This window comes from Centruroides vittatus, unplaced genomic scaffold (assembly GCF_030686945.1).
Source record: "Centruroides vittatus isolate TY-2023 unplaced genomic scaffold, ASM3068694v2 contig_301, whole genome shotgun sequence".
Lineage (NCBI taxonomy): Eukaryota > Metazoa > Arthropoda > Arachnida > Scorpiones > Buthidae > Centruroides > Centruroides vittatus.
In genome coordinates this window covers 2,973,782-2,997,725 of record NW_027121927.1, presented here as the reverse complement: position 1 = coordinate 2,997,725, position 23,944 = coordinate 2,973,782, and the positions used below count along the sequence as shown (strand labels likewise).

The following is a 23,944-nucleotide window of genomic DNA, read 5'->3' as shown; positions in this document are numbered from 1 at the left end:
CCATCTATTGCGCGAATATTCAAGTCAAACTAGGTACTAGCCGACGTAAATTAGTTGGCCGAAAGTAAATAAATAAGAAAAAAATATATTTAATTTAAAAAATTTTTATTTCATTTCTTTCATTTTACTCCAATTGAATTTTTTTTAAAATGTAGCAAAAATAATACAATTAAGTATACAAAAAAAGTAGTAGTTGACATTTATTGATTAAGAGGGTATTAAAAATGTAGTTTAGTTTATTTTCACGTAAATAAATATACAATTTACTTGGAATTTCGATCTTAATTGGCTGTTAAATTGAATTTCTACGAAAGACCGAGATTTGAAATATTTAACACGAAATTAGGAAGATTTTATTGATTCTACGCAGGAATTCGAACCAGTATGTCAAGGTATCTATAACACATTTGGGTCTACGTGACGTTCTACAAACAAATCGTGAATTTTTCAGCAGTGTCTGGCACCGTGCCACACATCAGAAATGCTAAGTAGGAATTTTATTTAATTTCCTACACTCATTTTTTACCCATTAACTTATGTTTTCGCTCCTTTTTTACAAATTCAAATGTATCATTCGAGTGGCGTAACGTATCAATGTCAGAAAATCTACGACGGGACTCGAATATTTATCGTCAACTCGGATGAATACTTTATGCAATCTGATACTTTTTAAATTATTTAAATATATATTATCTAAATTATAAATAGCTTTAATTAAAAACTAATGTTATAAACGTTAGTTAGATACATTAATATAACTTTATATTCTTTAAAAATAAAAGAATTTTACACATTTTAGAGATTGAAAAGTTTGTCGTAAAGTAATTTTTTCGAACCTGTAGAAATTTATTTTAATTCCTTTTTTTGCTGTTGAATTTATACATTTCGTTACGTGTATATTTTAACATACAGTCATAAAGTCAATAAACGTTTATTTTATATATATATAAATAGATTGTAAAGCAAAGAATGTAAACATCGTAGATCAGAGTTTTCCAATCTGGGGATCGCGTATCCCGAAGGAATACCAATCGTTTTCTTTCCAAACAAGTACAACAAAATTGGATCAGAAAGTGATATTTAGTTTAAGAATATTTGAAATTGTATTCCAGACTATTTTAATTAATACATTCATTTATAAAACTTCATAATTATTAAACTAGCTCATTACATTATATACGTATACAACGTGTAATTATTTCACCCCATTAAAGAGGGTAGTGTTCTACATTAAACGATATACAAATAGGAGCTTCTTCATGTAAAATACAAAGAGCATAAATTGAAAAAATAATCTACATCGAGGAAAAAAAACACGAGTAACAAACGAAGAGGGGAGAGAAAAAATGACGTAGCTTGATGACTAAATACATCTTGTTGGTATATCCTGGACTTCCGCATACAAGAGACCGCAAAGCAAAGCCTTTGGGCGAGTCATATTTTACATGTGGTTCTGACATCATATATCCTCGGGGACAAAGCTAGTAGAATTGTCCCTGCAGGAATCTAAACGTGTCACCTAGAAGAAGTATAATGCAGTCTGTGACTGATGGACTGTAAGATACAAATGGCGATTTGTTCATTAATCACCTGCTTTATAGCTTCAGGTGTTATTGATTTCTCATTAGTTTCTCTTGCAAAAGTGATGTGTAAAATATGACGAAATGACAACTGTGTTTCGTCTTACAAACAATAGATGAATGATGTTCAAAACTATCCCTACATTTTCGACACTGTTTCTTATCCTAGAGATGGCTTTTATTATTATTTTTATGCAAGCTCGCGATAGAATTTCTCCTTATTTTTACAATTCTTCTAATCCCCTTTATGTAATTTATGAAAATGAAAGTGGATAGCATTTAACTTATTTACTTAGGTTTCGTGCGAGCCAGCGTTCACGTTACTTTTTTTTCCTTCTTTTATTATAAATGTTTTCTTTTGTAGAAGTTACAAGAATAGAAGCTTCGCATCCGTCATATCCCTTCAGGGATTTGCGTTTTTAGAAATGACTCATTTACTTTTATCAACCCGACAGAAAAATAAAAATATAATTTATACAATAGTGAATGTTTCCAAAAAAGAAAACCACACACACTCTCTCTCTCTCTACGGGAGTTGATTATATTAATTCGATCCATTCTAAATTAAATAAAATCTAAAAATGGCTACTTTTATTATTATTTAAATTATTACTCGTTACCTTTTTACACACGTAACGGGTATATTCAAGTATGGTAACTTACACGAGATACAAACGAAGATGTATGATGGTAATTTGGTGAATAACTAACAAAGCAGTTATTTTAAATGAAAACCAAGAACTTTTGTATTGTTTGCCTTCTTTAAATGAAAATAATAACGTTCAGGTGCAGAAACAATTTTAGTAAACTAATTAAATCATAATTAGAACATTTATTTGGTACCGAAAGAATTAGAAGAGTTTGGGGGGAAAAAATACAAACGGATAATTTAACAGAATAACCAAATTAAAACGGGAAGAAGCGTAGCAGAAATCATTTACACGTTAGGAATTAGGGAAAGCACTTCATTACACAACAAAGTAACGTTGCCGTAACAATAGAAACCGTTACGCTGTCGGATAATAAAATTTCAGCATATATCATAATAAGCAGCAACACTTAAGTATCTGCGATTGTAAAGAAGTTATTTTTTAAAAGAGACTACTAAAACCTTCCTAACGCTTTCTTTTTTTTCGAAAACAATGTTATGCCATTGCTGCAACTGACGTGACTAATACGTCACATATATCAAAAAACAGAAGTTTATGTCGCCGGTGATATTTGGTGACCAACTTTTAACTGGCAGCCCGATAAAGATCAAGAAATCGCCAACAAACACGGAATAAAACCTTAATGATATGCACTCATTTTTAACATTTGAGAAGGAAGATGCGAATCCTTCTTAATCCCCGACAGAAAACTTGAAATCTGTTCTGTCGCTGCTTATATTGTAGAGTGGCATCTGTACTCCAAAATCCCATGTTAAGTAAGCTTTTACGACGTCGATTCATCACGTTTCTTTTACTGTTCTACTCGACTTGTTTAATTTCGACTCTCAAATAATAAAACAAAACTTTCTTTACACTTTGCAGAAATGGATTTAAGGCTTATTTCCAACATTAATTTCTTTAAAAGCCTAATGAGCAAAGTTTCCTTCACTCTAAATTGATAAACTTTTACTTTTCCTTCGTAAATACACTTTAAAGACACGCGCGTATGAATTTTAACGCAATTAAAAAAATAAGTTACAACATAACATTGAACCTTATTGTAATTAAGTTAAGAAACGTAATCGAAGTTTAAATAAGAATTTAAGACGATTTACAATATAACTAAAAGGGAAGAAAAGAAAACAAACAATTTTAAAAATTAAAACCCCACTTTACTAAAGGAAAATATAATAAATTTAAATAAACATTACCCGTTCCAGTCGTACAAATTACGTTCTTCTATTATTAGATTTTCCAGCAAAGAATCGCCATCCAAACAGACTCGATTTTTGTCATCTCCAACGGGAAATAGCTTTATCTCGGATCGCTCGGGATCGTGATTACCTATTTTGATAGAAATAGCAATCGTAAAAGTACATACCAGGCATACCTCGTGACATTGCCAATGCCATTCGCATGTCACTACCTAGACATATTGTATTAATGAGGCACCGACGAAATACAATATTGATACTTCAAACAAAACTACGATCGAATTACAAACAATTCAATAAATTATAAAAAAAACTCTTGTAAAAAATTTACATTTTTCTTACAATTTTAATGCGTCATACATCTTCAATTCAAAATAAACACACGCTAACGGTCAATATGTGTCAATCGCTTGTAAACAAAACTACGATAGAATTATAAACAATGCAGTAAATTCTAATAAATCGAAAAATTTTGCACATTTTCAATTCATCACACATCTTCAGATTCCAAAAACACGCGTATTAATCGTCAATACACGTCAGTACGTCGGTCTGTACTTCAAACAAAACTACGATCGAATTACAAATAATATTGTAAATTCTAATAAATCTTGTAAAAATTTACATTTTCTACATTTTTAATGCATTATAAACCTTCTAGAATTTAAATAAAACGCATTAATCGTCCGTGCGTCCGTAAGTAGCCTACTCAATTGTCAGTACGTCAAACAAACCTACGATCGAATTATATATAATAAAAATCTAAAAATAACCATCTAAAAATTTAATTTACAGCATTTTTAACGTGTCATACACACACACACACACACAAAAAAAACGGCAGTAATCGTCAGTACACATCATTTATTATTATTAAATATGTCGGTAAAGATCAAAATTTACGTTGCACAAACGTAAAAATTAATAATAAAAATTCCATTATTACACTAATTATAACAGGAAATTTTCATAAGTAGAAGATAAATGATTCAATTAAAATAAATATTTTTAAAACTGGATAAAGACATAAAATATTTCTTCTCCTTTTTCTCTTCGAATAAAACGCATTTTTATATATGTTATTAATATAAAAGTTAAGTAAAAATTAAAAAAAAAAATTCAATTTTTAACGACTGGATGATTTTAATAAGAAGAGAAAACGTTTATTCTAATTAATACGGAAGAAATTTCTAGACTAACAATTGATAAATCAAAAAAGAAATATGCGAATTGCTGTAAAATACTTTTTTTTTTCAAAAAAGGAAGGAAAAAAAGGTAACGAAAATTAAAGTATAAGCACGCGAGCGAGATTTATTATTTGAAGAAATCGTAGAATTATTATTATTATCATCCAGTGAAATGCATTTCGCTTATCTAAAATGGCTTAAATCGCGTGAATATGAGTCTCTATAACCTAAGAGACATTAATTAGCCTGTCCGTTCAATCATGTGTCTTGCCTAATGGAGCCTGGATGACATGCTACATGGATGGTACATCAACCACATGATTAACAATTTCCTCCATTTGCATTTCGTGTCCCAATCTCTTTAAATCCGGAATCGTGTGGGTCAAACAAGACCATCTCCGATCTAGCACTTGTGTGGAATCGAGGAGGGGTGAAAACCCAACTTACAATTACTCCATCTATCTAAAAAGTGAGAGAGGGGAAAAACACGTGGCTGTGTGACGTGTCGAGAGTTAAAATACCTTCGATGCCTTCTTGGAATAAAACTAACATTTTAAAACGAACTGTGTAAATATTTTTCGTCCAAAGTCGACTGCTGCAGTGTTTGTTAATGATTTTAATTCATTTTATGCTACTTGACAGTAATAATTTCCTATCGACGCCTTTGGCAATGAAAATGAATTAAATTTTCGTATGGTCAAATGACAATTTACGTCACATACTCGGGAATGAAGTTAATTAAATAAAGAGAGACGAATTAAACGAGTACTGTGTTCATTTCATTGTTATTTCTGTCCAATGTTCGTTTATCGACCGGTAGTTCGCGATCGCTTGTAGAAAACAGAAGCTCCGAAATTGGAAATATCTAGGAATGCACTCATTTTGTACGCTATTATGTCAATATGACGTCATTTTACACTTCCCCATTACAAAAATAAACATAAGAATGATGCCAAACTGACGTAAAAAAATATACTAAAGCACACATAAAAGGGCATACTATTGTGAAAAACTAATGCACCTAGAGCTTGGTTGGAACAGCATACAGGTTTTTACGTCAATTTTATACTTGCCCATTACGAAAAAAAAAAAAAATATATAGAAATGACGTCAAAACGACATAAAAGTGTACACTATTGTGACAAAACAAATGCACTTATGTCTATCTGATTGGGTAGTATGACGTCATCTATTCAGTTCTAAAAACTAACATCAGATTTACGTAAAAATGCGCCTCGAACAGGCCTCCAAACTTTCCATAAATAGATATTTTCTAAACAGCACTTAATTATAATATTTCAAAAGATACATCTTCATATTTATGACAACGGATTTATGTCGCGTAGTTGCTGGAATTCGTATAAATCTGGCCATATTTCTTACGATTTAACTAGATTACCAACAATACGAATGAATTTTTTTTAACTCGGCAGTACACTGTGAGTGTAATTTATCCGAAGATAAACATAAGATCCGACGATAAATAAAAAAGAACATCAACAAAACAAACTTCCACCGCATTCATTCATTATATTGTTTATGAAATATTCAAGATTTAACAAACAGAAGATAATAAGAAAATAAGAAGGAAAGAAAGTTGGTCTTTATTCTCTAGAAAGAATACAGCTTACAACAGACACACCTGTAGTTCTATTGAAATGAGCTGAAATTGGAAAAAGCAGTCTTTGCCACAGTCGACACTTTTCCATGAATATTTTAACACAATCCCGTAGAATCTTGTATTCTTTGATAAAGTTTTAAATCGATTGTATCGAACTTGTACAAAATAAACAAAAACCCACCTTTTAGCCCAAAAAAAACCACTAAATTTATTTTTATATAATTGCAAAAACATTCCCTTCTTTTAAATTTAACATGATAGAATGCAATTTTCCTGTTATAGATTATATATTTGCAACTGTTCTGAGAAGAAGGAAACGAAGAAAAGTATTAAAGTAACTTACTTAAATTAGGGATCTACAAATGCTATTTTATTAAATTATTATCCCATTACGTGCCGCATTAGAATAATGCCAAATTCTTGCCGTGTGGTTTTAGTTTCTTCCTCTTTTCGTAACGTACTGTCGAGGCAGAAAACTAGTTTCATTAATCATTTCATGCAGACAACGATTCTTCCACTAAGTAGACAATTTCATACAAATTATCCTCTAACTACGGCCGAAGACCCTAAAAATTCTTTCAATTGTATCGATCGCTAGCCAAAGCATTACAGTTATAAATAGCCGGGATTTGCCGTTGGGGTGACGTATCAAGGACTACAGCTGACCATTTAATGGTATTTGGATTTGGTATGACAATAAGAGTTAAATAAATTGGTGTTGTGGCCAACGACTCTGCAACAGACCGGAGAATTTTGTTTATCATATTTCAAATTCTTAAAAGGAGGATAACTTATCTTCCGAATAGGATTTCGTAACGGTTATTATTTCCCGAAGAAACTTTTACCGCAAAATATAAGTTCTCGACGACTGAAATATGGAGACTCGCTGCCTTTTTGTCACGTGATATTTTAATAAAATAGAAAATCTGTTGCTTTAATAGGCCAGTGTAGTGTAATCGCGCAATTTCTTTCGGTATCATTCCAGACGTTAGGAGACTCAAAACTTCTTTTTCTTCTCCTAATCTTGACGAAAATTATTAGAACGATCTTCTGGGAAATGAGTCGTGGAACTGTTAATGAGTTGGAAGAAGGCAGCCACCAGAGATTACTTAGAAGTTGATGAATACGTTCTCCACGTTGCGTCCGGGAACACATTCAATGAAAGATTGTTAATTAAGTACATATTCATTGGTCAATTCGTCACGTTGCATAATGAAAACTTATTATTAAAATATGGTTTAAATTATAATTCTAAGTCCTTAAGTATATTCTTTACAAAATGTAATTAAGTGACGGAATATTTCTGCCATTCATTATCTTCTCGAATTACTATATTCTTCTGTTACGTTAGAAAAACGTAAACACCCTCCACACTTATGAATCACTTGAATAAGAAGCAAATAACCAGAGAAAAGATATTTTTCATAGAAGAATCAACGATCTCTGCACCAATAGAATGAAAAGTTTCATTCTTCTATTGGCGCAGATAGCACAAAATGATGCTACCTGCTTTTCATTTCCACCCTTCGACCTTTGTTGCAAACGAGCTCCTGACTTAAACGCAAATATTTAAATTAGTTTGCCTTTGATGTAGAACTGAATCTATTCTAACAAATTTGATTAAGTAAGGACCGATACAAACAAATATATTCCTCCTCTATTCAATTCCGGTAACGTTAATTTTTCAACAAAAAAGTGATATTTTACACTTAAAAAATTCTTTATAGAAAACATTTTACATTTAACGATGAAAAAACTAAAAGTAAAACTGAATCGTGCGATAATACGAAGGTTTTTTCTCTTAAATTTTGATGCTATAATTTGTTCTCATAAACAGGGCGTTGAGGATAATGCAAGCGGGATGAAGGATTTGTTCCGAAAATTTCGACCCTCGAATTTTACCCTCCGGTAGTTCTGCGGATAAACAAACAGTTTCTTTAATCAGTATATAAGATGCACTCATTTTGCTAGAATGAGGTACACACTTTTACGTCAAACTGATACCAAAAACTTACACCATTCTTAACAAGCGCTCCCACAGAGAAGTGACGAATTAAACGATACTTACAGAAATAATGCACGAGCATCGAGTTACCACCGGCCACAGAATGCAAAATATATTACAGAAGGTGTTTTACGGGTCCGAGAACATAAAAGGGCAATAGAAAAAGACTTAATTGTGACAGAAAAGCGAAAATACAATTTGGCCATAAATTTCTATCAAGAGTGATTGAAAACCAGTTTTTTTTTCCTCTCTGGATGAAATCGAATTACCTACAAGTGCGAATCAATATGTCTAACAGGAAAAGAAATAAAAGCAACATCCACAGGTGATATTACAGTGTTCAGCTGGTGGCATGTTCTCCGCACAACTTCTCAAACTTCCACCAAACTTTATATATATATATACACTATATATCGAATTAAAACAATTTCCAATATCAAAATTCCAATGATTATGCATCGGTTGGAAGTTAATATTGTTAAATATTCCAACTTATCTATATTCATTAAGTATGGACATTAAGTATTTTAGATATAATGCCATCTGTTGACATGTCCGAAATTATTAAATTAATTTTCCTCTAGTTAAATTTGGAATTCGAAGAGTCTATTGATTTGTTGTTCCTATTAAGTTATAAATATATTATATACATTATATATACCGCATATATCTTATTAAGTTCGTGTTAAGATGTAGAACTGTAATTTCTGTTGCTGGGAAAACGAGATGCGGTTTTATTTAATTACCATATTTAAACCTTTGATGTTTATATTTCCGAATTAATTTATAAGAATACGAGCCACTTTGAAATGAAACATTCTACATGCCATTAAAGGTAATAAAGTATAGGACTGGAAAAGGATTTACGGATTTAAATGCATATTTACGTGACCTCGTTCGATAAATGATTTTCTTCATCACGTTCTCTTCCAGCAAATAATACGAGTGTGAACTCGTATTAGTTGCTAGAAACGAAGATTCTATTGTTACATTTTCACATTTCAGCCACTTTAATGCTCTTAGATGATAATAAATAAAAAATATATAATCACTATTATACATACATTAAAAGTCTTCACATAAAGGCTCACTTTACTATGCAGTCAAAGTTCGGGCATCATCGAACTAAATACACTCTTAGCAAATTTAGGCTACTGTTTGTAGTTATGTACGAGCATACGTCCAGTTAAATAGCTTCAACGTAGATCTTATTTTGCGACTGATTAATAAAATGACGTATAAAAACTTTTGAGTCATTCCGTACAATAGAATACACGTAAAAGTCGCGTAATACCCTACAACGCCTAAAGATCATTTTAAAAATATACCCTTGTTCCCTATACGTTAAATAATAAAAAATAGCGTATAAATTAGATTTATGCAATATAAATAAAATATTTTTTGCAATAAACCATAGTCTGCAACATATTATATATTGCATATAACCATTAAAAACTATTAGGATAATAACTAGTGATTTCCATATCGTAAGGTAAATTTATTCCAAAAAATTCTCTTTGTAAAAAAACATATTTCATAAACAAGCACTCGGCTATAGCACGACTCGTATTTATTCAACGATCAATATTATGCATTTCGGAATTAGCCACACTGCAATAAGTGGGAAGGGAACGAATAAAAATTTAAGTAAACGACTGTAAAAAATTTATACTGTATTAGATACGTGTAATTTATAACGATTAACGACATACAGGCTATGTAATTTTTCACTTTATATTCATTGTTACATTTTCTATCTTTTACCTAAACTACTACAAATATCTACAAATATAAAAAGTAATAAAATTCGCAATTGATCAGTAACAAAAGCACGATTTAATTTTTGATACTTTACGAATGTTGAATTTGTTGAAATCTTTCATAAAACCTTCGGATATAGCGATAATAATTCCCAATTCAAGTAATTACCTAGACAGATTAAATCCCATTTTGCTAAGAAGAATGGTGCAAATTCTCCAGTTTATTTCTTAAACGTTCAGCTTTTCTAAATGGTAATTTCTCGAGTCAATTATCTAAGTATTAGATGCGGTGTTGTTTTATTTTAAAGAAAAGCAAGAAAGTTTTCTATCGACTTCTTAACGTATGGATTCAATTAATAGCAGGAAATGATAAAGGACCAGTTTAAGGTTTAATATTAGTAAATAAATTGGTAGACTTATACGGATGTCTTCGTATTGGTCCTGCAACTCATCTCAAACTTTTAATTGCTAATATTCGAATAAAATTGGAAAGATCAAAAGGCAATTATTATAAAAGTATACATGAAAATCAACAAAGTCTACATTAGTTCATCCGTTTAAAGGCAGGAAATACATTCTATGGTTTCATTCATTCTAGGTCTGTTCTACGGAATGGCATTTTTATGCCATTTCATAGAGCAGACGTTAAAGTATTCATTTTTAATAGCATACAGTAGATAAGTATATCAAATGCCATCCCGATTAACACTCGGATTAATTTTTAATACTGCATTTAATGGCGATGTAAAATATAATCCTTTTAATTACAAAAATTACAATTACAGTATAATGATTCTCTCAATAACCATTCACAACCGATTATACAAAATTTACGCAAGGAATTTTATATTATTATTCGAAGATACAGGATTATCATGACGATGATGATAATGTAGCCATATTTTGGAATTCTTACGGCTTACCAACGACAAAATCAATAACTATTAAATCCCCCCAAAACAAAAAAATTCAGAAAAATATTGGAATAAAATCGTTTTATCAAAGTTTATATTCAACATTGTATGTTCATTTTCTTTATTTGTGTGTCTATTTTCTGTACAAAATTAATACAAATCAATATTTGAGCGAATTAAAGCATAACAGATAAATTTTATAAAGAAGAAATTGTAAAAGTTTGTTAAAAGAAATTTCATTTGTCAAATTCATCAAAATACGTAAATACATGCAATCAAAAGATACTTTAATACATTTTTACTAGTGTTTTTCTTCTATATTTATTAATTTTTTTATACGTTTATAAAAATTTATTAACTTTTTCAAATCATCTTTTTCCGTTCAGCCAGTTATAAAAGTGTATAACATATGTATAATATATTTTTCTTATTAAAAATTTCATAAAATACATATAAAATCGTAAATATTATATACCTTTTTTTATAATCGTCGTCGTCATTATAAAATATTTAATAAAAATATTAAAAAATTCATTAAATATTAGAAATGTTATTTCGTAGCGCATTATTTAAGCTTTACCTTTCGAGAAAATGTTTGTATGAAAACACACTGCAAAGACGACAACGTTCAAAAATAAATCGTGATTGGGGGCAACTAATTATTATTATTAATTTTGATTAAATTTTCAATTTTTCCACGTTAAATCCTTCAAGATCTGGAGGATTTTCACGTGGAAAAATCGCCTCACATTATCATAAATTCCAGATAAATACGAAATTTGATATGCATTCAAACATTTCCATTGTTTTTCCCATACGCCAAATAACAACCGTGTAAATTATTATAAAATTCTAAATCCAATTGACTTTCAATTGATAATTCTCCAATTTCATTTTGTCACGATATACTTTAAATAATCCTCCAGAATTTATATCCATAAATCCAATCTGAAAAAATAATTTACCTATTTATGAACCCGTAATTCCTGTACTTAAATATATATATATATATTCCTAAATTAATATATAAGTAATTAATAAGTAAATAATTTATACTGTGTTAGAAACGCGTAATTTATAATATACAGTATATGATTTGATAAGTAGTGTAAACGTAAGAATTCGCTTTATTTTCAATTCAATAATGGTAGAAAGCTACAATTTTGGGGAAACAATCATAGTTTTCTTTTGTTCTTCTTTGCTCTATGATTTGTCATCTCGATCTATCGACATTTTCCATCTCTTTATTTCTTTTTTTCTCTACGTGTTTCGTTTACTTTTCTGTCACCTTCTTTGATTTTTTCCAAATACTTGCGAAATTTTTCTTCTTAGCCACAATCTTTAAATCAAATGGCATTCGAGTAACTTCAATCTCCTTTATCCTCTTGTTCTTTTTTTTACTTTTTCCTTTTTTTTTTGCTCCTGTTAAATGATATATATCTAACGCTTCTAACGCTAAATTTTGTATATTTCGCATTGCATTTAATAAAAAAATCTTAACCGGCATAGGCTATATTTATAATTATTTTAAATTAGAGGAAAAAATAGGGTTTATTGATTTGTTAAAGTAGATAAAGTTTTCTATAAAAAAGAATACAAGAATTTAAATTATGCCAAATCATTTTTATCGAAAACAAAAATTTCCAACGACCAAATATGTAAATTTTTTAGATAAAACAAATAGAAGAACTTTTTATTTTATAAAATATTCCCACCTAAAAATTTTTTATATTTTTATTAAGAAAAAAAAAATGTATCCTTTTTCTTGAATATATTCTCCACATTTAAATACAGTTTTACAAAATAAATATTCTTACAACAGTTCATGAAAATTATATGTTTAAATACCTTAAAATTTGATGATTACATACAATTTTCCATCAAAATTTACGGAGATTTAATTATTTAGGAAGAGAAAATAAAGTCTACTTCTAAATGGCCACATCTGACTTCGAGGAATTCAGAAAAATATATAAATAAGACATACAGGAATTAGATCGATGCCATACTTGTAGCTACATTCGATCATAAAACTAATAGAAGCACGATTCTGGTACAAATCTATAGAATTTTAGTAAATAAATGAAATAATTTCTATTAATTCTTTATAAATTCTATAATTTAAACATTATTAATATTTTATATCAACATTTTTATTTAAAAAAATTAATAAAATATGAAATGAATTCAATTTAACTTAATAGTTTAATATATATATATAAAACTTTTCTTATCATTTATAATTTATAGAAATTAAAATAAATAGGTACAACCTGCATGGCATTTCTCTATACAAACATTTAACGCTTCGTCTATTGATATTTTACTTCTGTACATAGCGCTATTATTTGTTGCGTGTTGAATGTAAGTTGTTTATTTAACCAACTACTGTACATCTATACACTGGTTTATACAGTATTATAACTTCCGAGTAACGCAATAAACTGTATCCAGTGTAATTCTTTTACTATAAAATTTTCTCGTCATCTTCCTACTGGACTTTGAAAAACATTAATGACACTTTTCCTGTTCATATTAAAGAAAATGTGAATTGAAAACCTCCCATAAATACTTTCAAAATGTTAAAAACTGCGCTCAAAATGACAGAATAGAGAGATTTTGCAATTTTCGACTTAAATATTTAATTATTATCTTAAAATATATTACAATGAAGGATTTTATGGTTAAAGAATTATGTTAAATAGAATACATAGAACCGTAGAGAAAGTGATGTATATACTTCGATATGTAAACAATTTACGTTCGACATGTACTGCAAACAATGGCATTATAGACAGAAATAAAATATTGATGAGCGAAGAGTTGAATGTTTATATAGAGAGGTAATGTATATAATTGTAGAGAGAGAATGTTTTTATAGAAAAACACAGAAATCCTTCTTAAAATCTTTCCTAATAATTTATGTAAACGAAAGGTGAAGGTCACGACGAATTTTCTCTCGTCCAAAATAGACTTTGATGATAAAAAAAAAACCTCCTAATATACGCTTGTAATAGGAACATATTGGACTTCTATTTTTACTTTGCGCATTTTGAACTCCTTTAAACTGAAGGTCACAAAGTATATTTTTACCAAAAGAATCCATCTCCAACTCGAAGGTAACTTCAAACCGACATTTTTCTTTTTCATTTTGTTTGAACGTTTTCGACAAAAGTCAACCATCAGATATTGGATTTCTCCAGCAACGACAGATAAATATCATTATATAAAGAATAGGACGAGAAAATAAGTAGAAAGAGCGCAACTCTGGAAAATCTACTTCCTTCTGTAAGCTCTACTTATCTGAAAAACCGATTACGTATTTATCAAATACATTAAATATGTAGCTAGTGCTTCGGGTTACGTTAGAAACCGTCAATTCAAACAACTTTATAAGAAATGTATATATAGAATTTAAATGAAATCGTATATATGTTAACTGATCTATAACAGATTTCCTGCGTCAAACGGAACGTACTAGCGCATGTTCCGACATTGTTTCTAAGTGAACACACTCGCGTGTCGTCACAAAATATCGTTGTTATGCGAGACAATCACGTTTTATGTACAGATACTTCATTGTTTCAAAATTATGTATTACTTAATTTTCTGTTGAGCAATCGCTCATATCAATCTTCCTTTTCTTCTTAAGATTTATTATTAATTTTTCACAAGTTTGATAATCTATAGATCTTGGTATGTGTACACACTTTGAGCATACACAACATACTGTGAACATATCACATCTATAGAAATTTAGACACGACATAGTAGGATAACTGCAATATCTGCGGTGGTATGTTGTTTTTTTATACGCTGCAGAAGTATCGTACGTTCAGTATATAGATAGGTGATACAAAATATCGCCAAATAAAAGAAAATGAACCAGCTTTTAAAACTTTATTACAGCTAAGTATAAATCAGTACTAGACTTTCTACTACAATTAGTAATGATAAAACCATGCAATTACTTACAAAATACAAAAAGCATTAGTCTTAACCGGACGAAGAAGAGAGAAAGAATCCAGCAAAAGAAAAACCCTTAATCAACACTTGCAAGGTTGACGCATAGTTGAATTAGCACAACGCTTTTCAATCATTAATGCATCATACTAATTTACATAAAATTTCACTATATTGAATTTACGTATAGTTTATTATTGGCGATTAATATGTAATTATTTGTAATTTTGATACATTTGTAAACTACAATTCCAATGCATCATCAACACCATTATGCAAATTAGCTAATAATCTGAGATGATGAGATTTAACAAAACTCCAAAATTTAAGATAATTGAATTAAAAAGACAAATAACGTAAGTACTAAATGATACTAGAAATAAAAATTCACATCTCGCAGTTAGGCTATATTTCCACACTTGTTTGTCATTGATGTGACAAAAATTTATTACGAAAGCATTTTTTTTTTTTGGAAGTTTCTATAATGTCAATTAATTCTTATACACATTAGCAAGAGTTATCGGTTCAATGGTCCCATCTTTATGCAACACACCTTTCATTTTAATTTCCAGCTAAAGATCTAAAAATAAATTTCGATATATTCGCTAAGGGATATTAAAAACGAATTTTATATTCAGAAAAAATGTTCTAGTCGCTGTATTTATAATAAAAGCCTATTTTTATATTCAAGATATTGCGTGAATTCGAACTGATAACGTAAAAAGGGACCCTGCAAGATAAAACTATTTTTACTTCAAACACTTTCAGATCATTTATCAAGAAACAGTTCTGCTCGAGAAATTATCAAAAGGTTTTCGAAAAAATTCTCAAGAACTTATTATAGAAATAAATAAATTTATTTATTTACCTAAAATTTCATAATTTCTAAAAACAGAGAACATCTGGAGAAAGAACAATCGATTGGGAGATACTATTATTATACTGTATTATGATACGTCGCTTCACTGATTCTTGCATTGCATTAAATCAATCGCATATTTCTCTCAGAGAATATTACAATTTAACTGAAGAAAATACATAAATTATTGTTTTGATTAAATTTTATCACCTTTACAAAGAAAATTCAACAGTTTGCAAGACTTATTGTTTCTAATAATTAACGACCACATTTTAATTTTACATGAATGCATAACTAAAGACATAATACATTTATAAAACACAGAATTTTGTATCTATTTAATAATATATAAATATTTTCGGAAGTTACTCTAATGCTGGGGCAGCAAAGCCTAGAAGCTCTGATACATCATATGTTACTTATGTTTTTCATCATAATGCGTCTAAAATCGAGGAGACCACTGAACACTTCAGTTTGTAGCCCAACGAACCGTAACTTTTATTGGAAAGATAATAAGAAAGAGCTTTTAAGCTTCTTTTCCACTGAATAGCATTGGATTGTTTTTTACTTGCCAGCCTCTCATAGAGATAAATTATAAAGTTATCTTATGAATGCAAAAATATTTAAAAAATTTTTGATTCCTAAATCTATGTCAAATCTATTCAAACTGCGGAGAATTTCAAAAATTTCAGTGCAATCTTAGTAATGCAATAAGCCAAACCATCCCAAGAAGAATCGTGGTCATGACCACGGGTGATTTTGGCGCGAGTATGCAATGTTTTTCACAAGAATTAGTAAGAAACTGGATTCTTTCGAAAGTAATTAGATTAGAATAATTTATATCAAGTTGTTGAATCAGAAACTAACAAAAGCGAACATCGATATTTTGATAGCTACTATACACATGATTAAGACGTTATATGTAGGGTTAAACAGACTAATTTTTACCTTTAAAATGAAATAAATTGAGATTTACATTTAACGAGTCCTTGTGTGTTTAAAAATGCAAGTTAATACATATTAAAATTCTCTTCATAGCCGGTAAATTCTTGACGATGTGAACGTCAATGACTCCTGTTCTTTAATTTGGTTAAAAATAGTACTTCTCCATAAGATATGTTGTTTGGTTTCGTGGAATTAGGAGGAAGTACTACTTAGGCATTCTATTATAAAAATAACAGCCATATGCAGAGAATAAGTCAGGAATAACTTTGAAAATTCAAAGTGGCGCGCAGTGACACTAAACACACGCTTTTGTCTAGAAACCGCGAGAAACTTTTACGCCGGCATTTAAATTCTGCAATATTTTATCGGTTTTTAAATTATTTCTTTCATACAATGCAAGATTGTTTTAAAAATAGTTATATTTTATATCATCATATAATTATATATATATATATATAATTGCTCCATACGTGAAGCAGGAGCTTCTCGAAGTTTCAGATGAATGTATGCCGTTTTCATCAATATTCAGAACAGAATTTTAATTAAAAACATCATTTGGTTATAATTTATTCCAGTAGAAGATTTTATTTAGTATATGAGGTCACAAAAGGGACTGATAATGTAAAACGTACAGAGGCAGAAGTTGCAAAAGGGAATTCATATGCCTACTTCATTATAAATGAACGTCACCTGGTATCGGAAATTTTAAGTAAAATTTGAGCAAAGTACCTAAAAAAACAATTCCCATGACATTCTGAATATTTGTGAAAACCGCATGTGTTTACGGTCAAAATTCACTGAGATATAAATTTTCAAAGTTGTGTCTGACTTTTGAATCATCCTGTGCTTCTCTTAGTTGTCTTCCTCAGTAACGAGATGCACGACGTTTAGATTATACAATATTTCTTTTGTACTCGCAATTACTAAATTCCAAGTGTCAAAAAGATACAATATAGGCTTTAATAAAATAGCGCTCCTAATTACAGTGTTATACTTAAAGAAATAAATCCCAGCTCTGACAACAGAGGAATAATTTTGGCATCCTTACAATTATCAAATCCAGAAATTTATCCGATGCTATATTAATAGTTTGAAGGAAGAAAAATGTGTGAATTTTTTAAAATTATTGTTATACAAATAGTAACAGTTAAGAAACTAATCCACACTAGGGTAGATGTACCAGTTTTGGCCAGTGTACCAGTTCTGGCCAGAAAACAAATTTAACTTAAAAATATAATCACCACATATTCAAATCTATCCAATGAAACAAACTTTTATTGTTAACTGTTCACACAGTTAACAATACAAGTTTGTTTCATTTGTGATTATATTTTTAAGTTAAATTTGTTTTCTGGCCAGAACTGGTACTACACTGGCCAAAACTGGTACATCTACCCTAACACACAGTCTTATGCTTGTGTTAACCGATGTACTGTACTTGACGCTACTAATTACAATTAGTATAGCAATAGCTGTTAAATATTTTCAACTATTAGGTTCAAAAACTAATATTTAATGTTTTTTTTGTATTAAACATCTAAATTTATTATATATATTTTTTTAAGTTTATAAAATAAACTATAAGTACTGTACATGTACCTTTGTACAACGTATATTTGTGAATTTGTCATTCACAAGTATACTTTCTCTAATTGTAAAAAAAGCAATTAAAAATATAATTAACTTAATGGAAATTGTACATATGTCGTTTAATAAAACTCTGGTATGACCTTCAGTTTTTGAACATGAATTTAAAATTATTATTTAAAATGTTTTACTAGTTTTACAATAATTATGCTAGTAACTAAAGTAAAATCACTTTTAAGTAGAAGTAAATGTTTTTCAATTTTAATTCAAAGCTTCAGTATCAACCTAGTACAAAAATTATTCCAAATTTAATATGAAAATATTTAATTTTTGATACATAAAGCCTATTACTTATGAAGATTGAAAATTTTCTGCACCATAAACTATTTTTAATATAAAAAGAAAACAATATAAATTTTCATTATTAACTACCTGTACTTCCATTCTTTCACATTAATAAAAATGATTTTCAGTAGTAGTTATATTTGAAAGTAAGATGCTATATAAAAACTTAAAAACCAATTTCAGAAAAACATACACAAATATTTAATGTAAAAATGTAATATTAATAGTTGAGAAAGTCATTCAATAATACTATGTCTTACAGAATCTGAAATTATCCCTCCAACTATTATTACTGATGACAATGGGGATAATCACAGACAGAATAAAAGAAAATTGTTGAGATATATTGCATGTTCTGAAGAAATTTTACATAATATTTTGCACATCTCTAAATTATTCTATAGTAATTGTGGAATGGAAAAAGAGATAGAGGAAGAAAGAGAATCAATTGAACTTAAAGGATCATTCAAATATGATGTCTGCACTGGAGAGGGGATATGTAAAAATTTTATGACAGATTATAAAGGGTGGGAGAATGTTAGTAGAATGATGATGTCTTAAAGATATTCTCAAAAATTTTCCTATTTGAAATAATTTTTTTTACCAAAATCATTATGCAGAAATATTTTGATCAATGATCATGAAGCAAGTTCCTGCTTATTTAATAATTGCATTTTATTAGAAGTGTTGTACTAGATATGCTCTGTTGGAAATGTTCTAAAAGAACTTTTAATATAAAAGGATAATTCTAGTAATTTAACCTTTACAAATACAGATACTACTGAAAGAAATTTTGGTATATAACATATTAACTTTAACCTAGGAGTTACTTAATACAGTGTCAGACTCTTCTATGGTAAATCAGTAAACTTCGTTTTGTTTTTTCCTTCTTTTACTGGCCTTGTCTTTACATGAAATATGAATAAATTAATGTACTCTAGATCTGTTTTACAGAAATACGTGTAACATGGAAGAGCCTAAAAATCAGTGACAAAATGTAATAGTAAGGGGAGAGATGTTGAAAAGATCTTAAAATTGATGACAACATATTTGAATGATCCCTAAAGCTTGGACATGCAGCAAGGAAAGTGAAGATGGAAATTCATCAACCTTACAGATGGAGACAAAACTTAAGAAAGGAAAGGAAATTTTAGGTTTATTTTTGAAAAATATTTCAAAATTAACATCTATAAACAAACAATTTCAAAACATCATTAATAATTTTTTTATTTATAAGTTTTAGAATATATGAATAATTAAAAAATTTGGTTTTGTTTCAATAAAAAATTATTATATTATATTCTTTATATCCAAATTAAATAATTAATTGGATTTTGATTCTCTGAAAGTTTGCTTTACATAATTAATAATTCCTAATATTAATTATAAAATATGGTATTATTTATTTATATAAATTTTACCAACTCTTTCATCAAAATACCAAACTATCTTCCTAAAAATAATACAATAAAATATTAAAAATTATAAATAAAAACTTTCATAAAACTTAATTAACTATCTGAACTATAATATATTTATTGATTTTATGATTAAATCAAACTTTTAGATTAGTTTTAAAAAATATTTTATAAATTAAACCATAATTTAATTTGGGTTAAAAATAATTAAATCTGAAACTGTATTTATTATTATTATTAAGAATAAAATTTTATATTTTATTCTTATTAAAAATAATTTTTTTAAACTTTTACCACATGGAAAAAAAAATCTCTATATACAGAAAACTAAATCCAAAATCCTGTAAAATCCTTTTAAAATATTTTAAATTAATTTAAACGTGATTGGAAATCCACTTCAATTTAAGTTTAAGATTTTCCTATTACAATTTTATAAGATTAAAACAACATTGAGATGGTTTTATCCACAGAAAACATTTCATCATTGTTGTTAAAAAACAATGTATTTAAGGGAATATTTTGTACAGCTGCAAAGTTCTCACCAATTCCTTGTAAGAACGTTTCCTACTTAACAATATTAAATGATATACAAATAATTATCATTTTTAAAAATAACAGTAGTGCTACAACTAATTTATCAAATAGTACTTCCAAGAAATGTTGGTTTCATCCTTGATATTAAAACTTTACAATAAAACAATTTTATTTTATTTTAATTTTTAATGTAAAATTGTCTTTCAAAAATTATAGATGTTTAAAAGTTTAATTGAATTTCAAAATGTTAATTACTTTTGAAATGATTATATTTTTTAAAGTATAACTTATAAACTTAACTTTCTAGTTTATGAAAATTAGAGTAAAACCTTTGGTAGTTTCCTTACATTATGTCTGTGTCACATTTTTCGGGAAATCTGTGAAAAGGTTAGGTTTGAAAATATTATATTTCCACGAATATAAGAGCATGCACTTATTTGCACAAAAATACAGTATGTAAAATATACCCATCTTAGCTTTTTGAAATTTTTAAATGTTTTCCTGTTCATTAATGTGGAAAGAATTTAAAAGTACATAACTTTTCTAAACAGTAAAATGTTTAATTTGTTTATATTTATTTAAGTATACAGTTAATTTTTGATTCTTTTAATCTGTTTAAAATCATAATTGTAAAATATACTTTAGAATAAAAATAATTTTATTCTATATAGCTAAAAATTATATAAAGGAACACTTCTACAGCAATATTGATAATACTTTTTCATTGAACAATTAAGAATAATTTGTTACTTAACACAATTCATACATTCATCTTCAAAAGTAAAAATCTCATCTTTTAGTCATTAGCAAAGAAAAATAAACTACATGAAAGTTTTATTTTTCAAGATTAAAAGAAAAGTTTTTTTGGCATTTTACTTTTAAAGGCAAGTTTAAAATTCAAGAATTTTTTGACAATATTGTAATTACCCAATAAAGTAATATGTGGTTATTTTCTTTCTTTTAATGAGCAATACTGTAATATCTAACTTAATTTTTTCTAAAGGAAAATGGTAAGATAGTGATCAACTTATATTTATCATTTACTGAAGATATTTCTAGTGTAATTTAAAACTAGAACATGTGACTAACTATGCCATGTGTAAAACGTGTTTAGGTGTATTACATGTTTTACTATACTGTACTGTACTATACTGTATATTTTAAATTTTTATTATAATTAACAGTTAAATATAAACAGCCGTCAATTAAATTTAATTTCATATGTAGTATAAATAATAGATTTAATGCGGAACAATTTTCATGGATATAACAACATGGATTAAGTGAAATGAATAAGTACCTGAACATATACAATAAGGATAGTAAAATATTTATTTTTCTCCTCGAAGTTAATATCTTAACATTTAGAAATGCACATAACGAATAATTATTAGGATTTGCACTTGACAAAATTTATCATACCTAAGCAAAACTCCAAATTAGACGCGTACGTAAGAGATTAAACATATCAACCCTATCTCTATATACCTTGATATCAACCTATCACACATAGCTATGTTCTGACTCATATCGCCCTCTATTGCCAACTTTAAGCATAACTCAAAAACAAAATAACTAAATAACTATTGTAATAATATTTTACAAAATTTAGTAATCAAAGTCGTTTTATTTCGTTAATTAATTAAATATATATTAATAATAATAAACGAACTTTATTGTTTATCAAATTTTATGTAATGAAATTTTTTATATTAATTTACTTATTGGCGAATTTGGTACTAGTTGCTTAAATAAACTTTCCTCACTTTTTTATTTTTTTATTTGAATCGATAAAAAATCTAACGAAATTATAATTTAATTTAGTTTTATGTTGCTTCTGAGTTCAAATAGTAATTTTTGTTATTTGAAGCCATCGAGATCAGTTATTGAATGAAGAAAATATTCTTATGTATCAGTGTATTTAAAAGTTAAATTTCATAAATTTCAATAAAAGTGTAACCCAAGTTTTAAGATATTTCATTAGTACTTTATTATTGTTATATACTACGACGCATTTTTAAAGAATTTTATGTTGTCAGCCGAATGGCCGAGGCGTAAAGTCACCAGCCTTGCCGCCCTGGGGTAACGGGATCGAATCTGAAAGATCGACAACCGGCTCCGTTCCTCACCATCCGATCGCTTTCATTATAGGCCTGATCCAATCAACGATGGTTATGGAAAAAGGGTCTTTTGGTGCACACAGAACACTTTTATTCTCTTTCTTCTTTAAATAAGGTTTTATAAAAATCATTCGCATTGAGGTCTATTAAATCTAACTGACTTTTAAAACTTTTATATACTACGAGGAAGTTTGAACTAGAAATGTTGATGATAAAACATATCAGTGAAAATAAGCTACTCGAGCCAAATATACTTCGGGGCCGTATTCAAGCCTAAGTTGAGACTTATGACCTTAAAATTTACATTATTAATTGCTCGATAGTGTTAGACCTATAAAGATGATGCAAACTAAAAACCACAATTAAAAAATATCTTGAAAACCCGTTAAGATCAAGGCAATATGCCGAAAACATGAATATAATTAAAAAGCATCTTAAAGCGAGTACGCCTCTACATAGAAAATCGCGAGGATTCATCAACAGATTGTCATTTCGTGTTTTTAAAAAGACACATAAAGTTTAAGAAATTAAATGTACAGAAATTTAGCACAAAAATGAGAATGAATAAGAAACTCGTAATAGAAGAATTTTCAAGTATTTTACAGTATTTAAAAATATATATAAACATTTTTGAGAAACTGTAGAAAATTGCAACGTTCTACTTGTTATTTTTTGAAATAAAAAATACAGTGGACTCTCGTGTTTTGCATCAAGTTTGAAGCTTTTTTACCATGTAATATCGCAGACTGTGAATTTAAGGTAAAATGCCAACGTGGAAGACGTCAGCCGCAGATTTTTCCGTGCATTGCTTTATCTCAACGACATGTGGCGAAAGCTATCGCCCTTGAAGCATTAAAAGCGGAAACCGTAAATTATCAAAATCTCAGCTATCAAATACTGTTATTAAGTGCAAGTTTTGCTAATTTTGTGCAAAAAGTTGACTGTATACCAAACGTCATTAAATTGCAACTTCGCAAGGGAGCAAAACCTAATTATGTCCGTGAACGGAATGTTCCTTGATAATATAGGAGCTATAACAAGCTCACCTCCTTCTTGTTGTTTTATTAAACATTCAATATGCTTCATTGAAACTATTCCTGACTTTAATCTTTATTCTGATACAACTTCATCAGGTAAAGAAATGTTTTGGAAAGAAATTTCTTATATTTTTTAGTATGTGAGGGACATCTGCTACAAAATATATATTTTCTTCTTGGGTACAAGGATGCACAATTTTACAAT

General features: G+C 28.6%; 1 long non-coding RNA gene across 1 annotated transcript; it reads right to left on the bottom strand.

Annotated features, from left to right (window-relative positions):
• Positions 1-921: 921 nt before the first annotated feature.
• On the bottom strand, positions 922-22,046 carry LOC136972807 (uncharacterized). The gene is made up of 4 exons (XR_010880397.1): positions 21,883-22,046; positions 12,780-12,992; positions 3,442-3,574; positions 922-3,352 (listed from the first exon to the last, which is right to left on the bottom strand). It is a non-coding gene; the product is annotated as an uncharacterized lncRNA (long non-coding RNA).
• Positions 22,047-23,944: the final 1,898 nt, after the last annotated feature.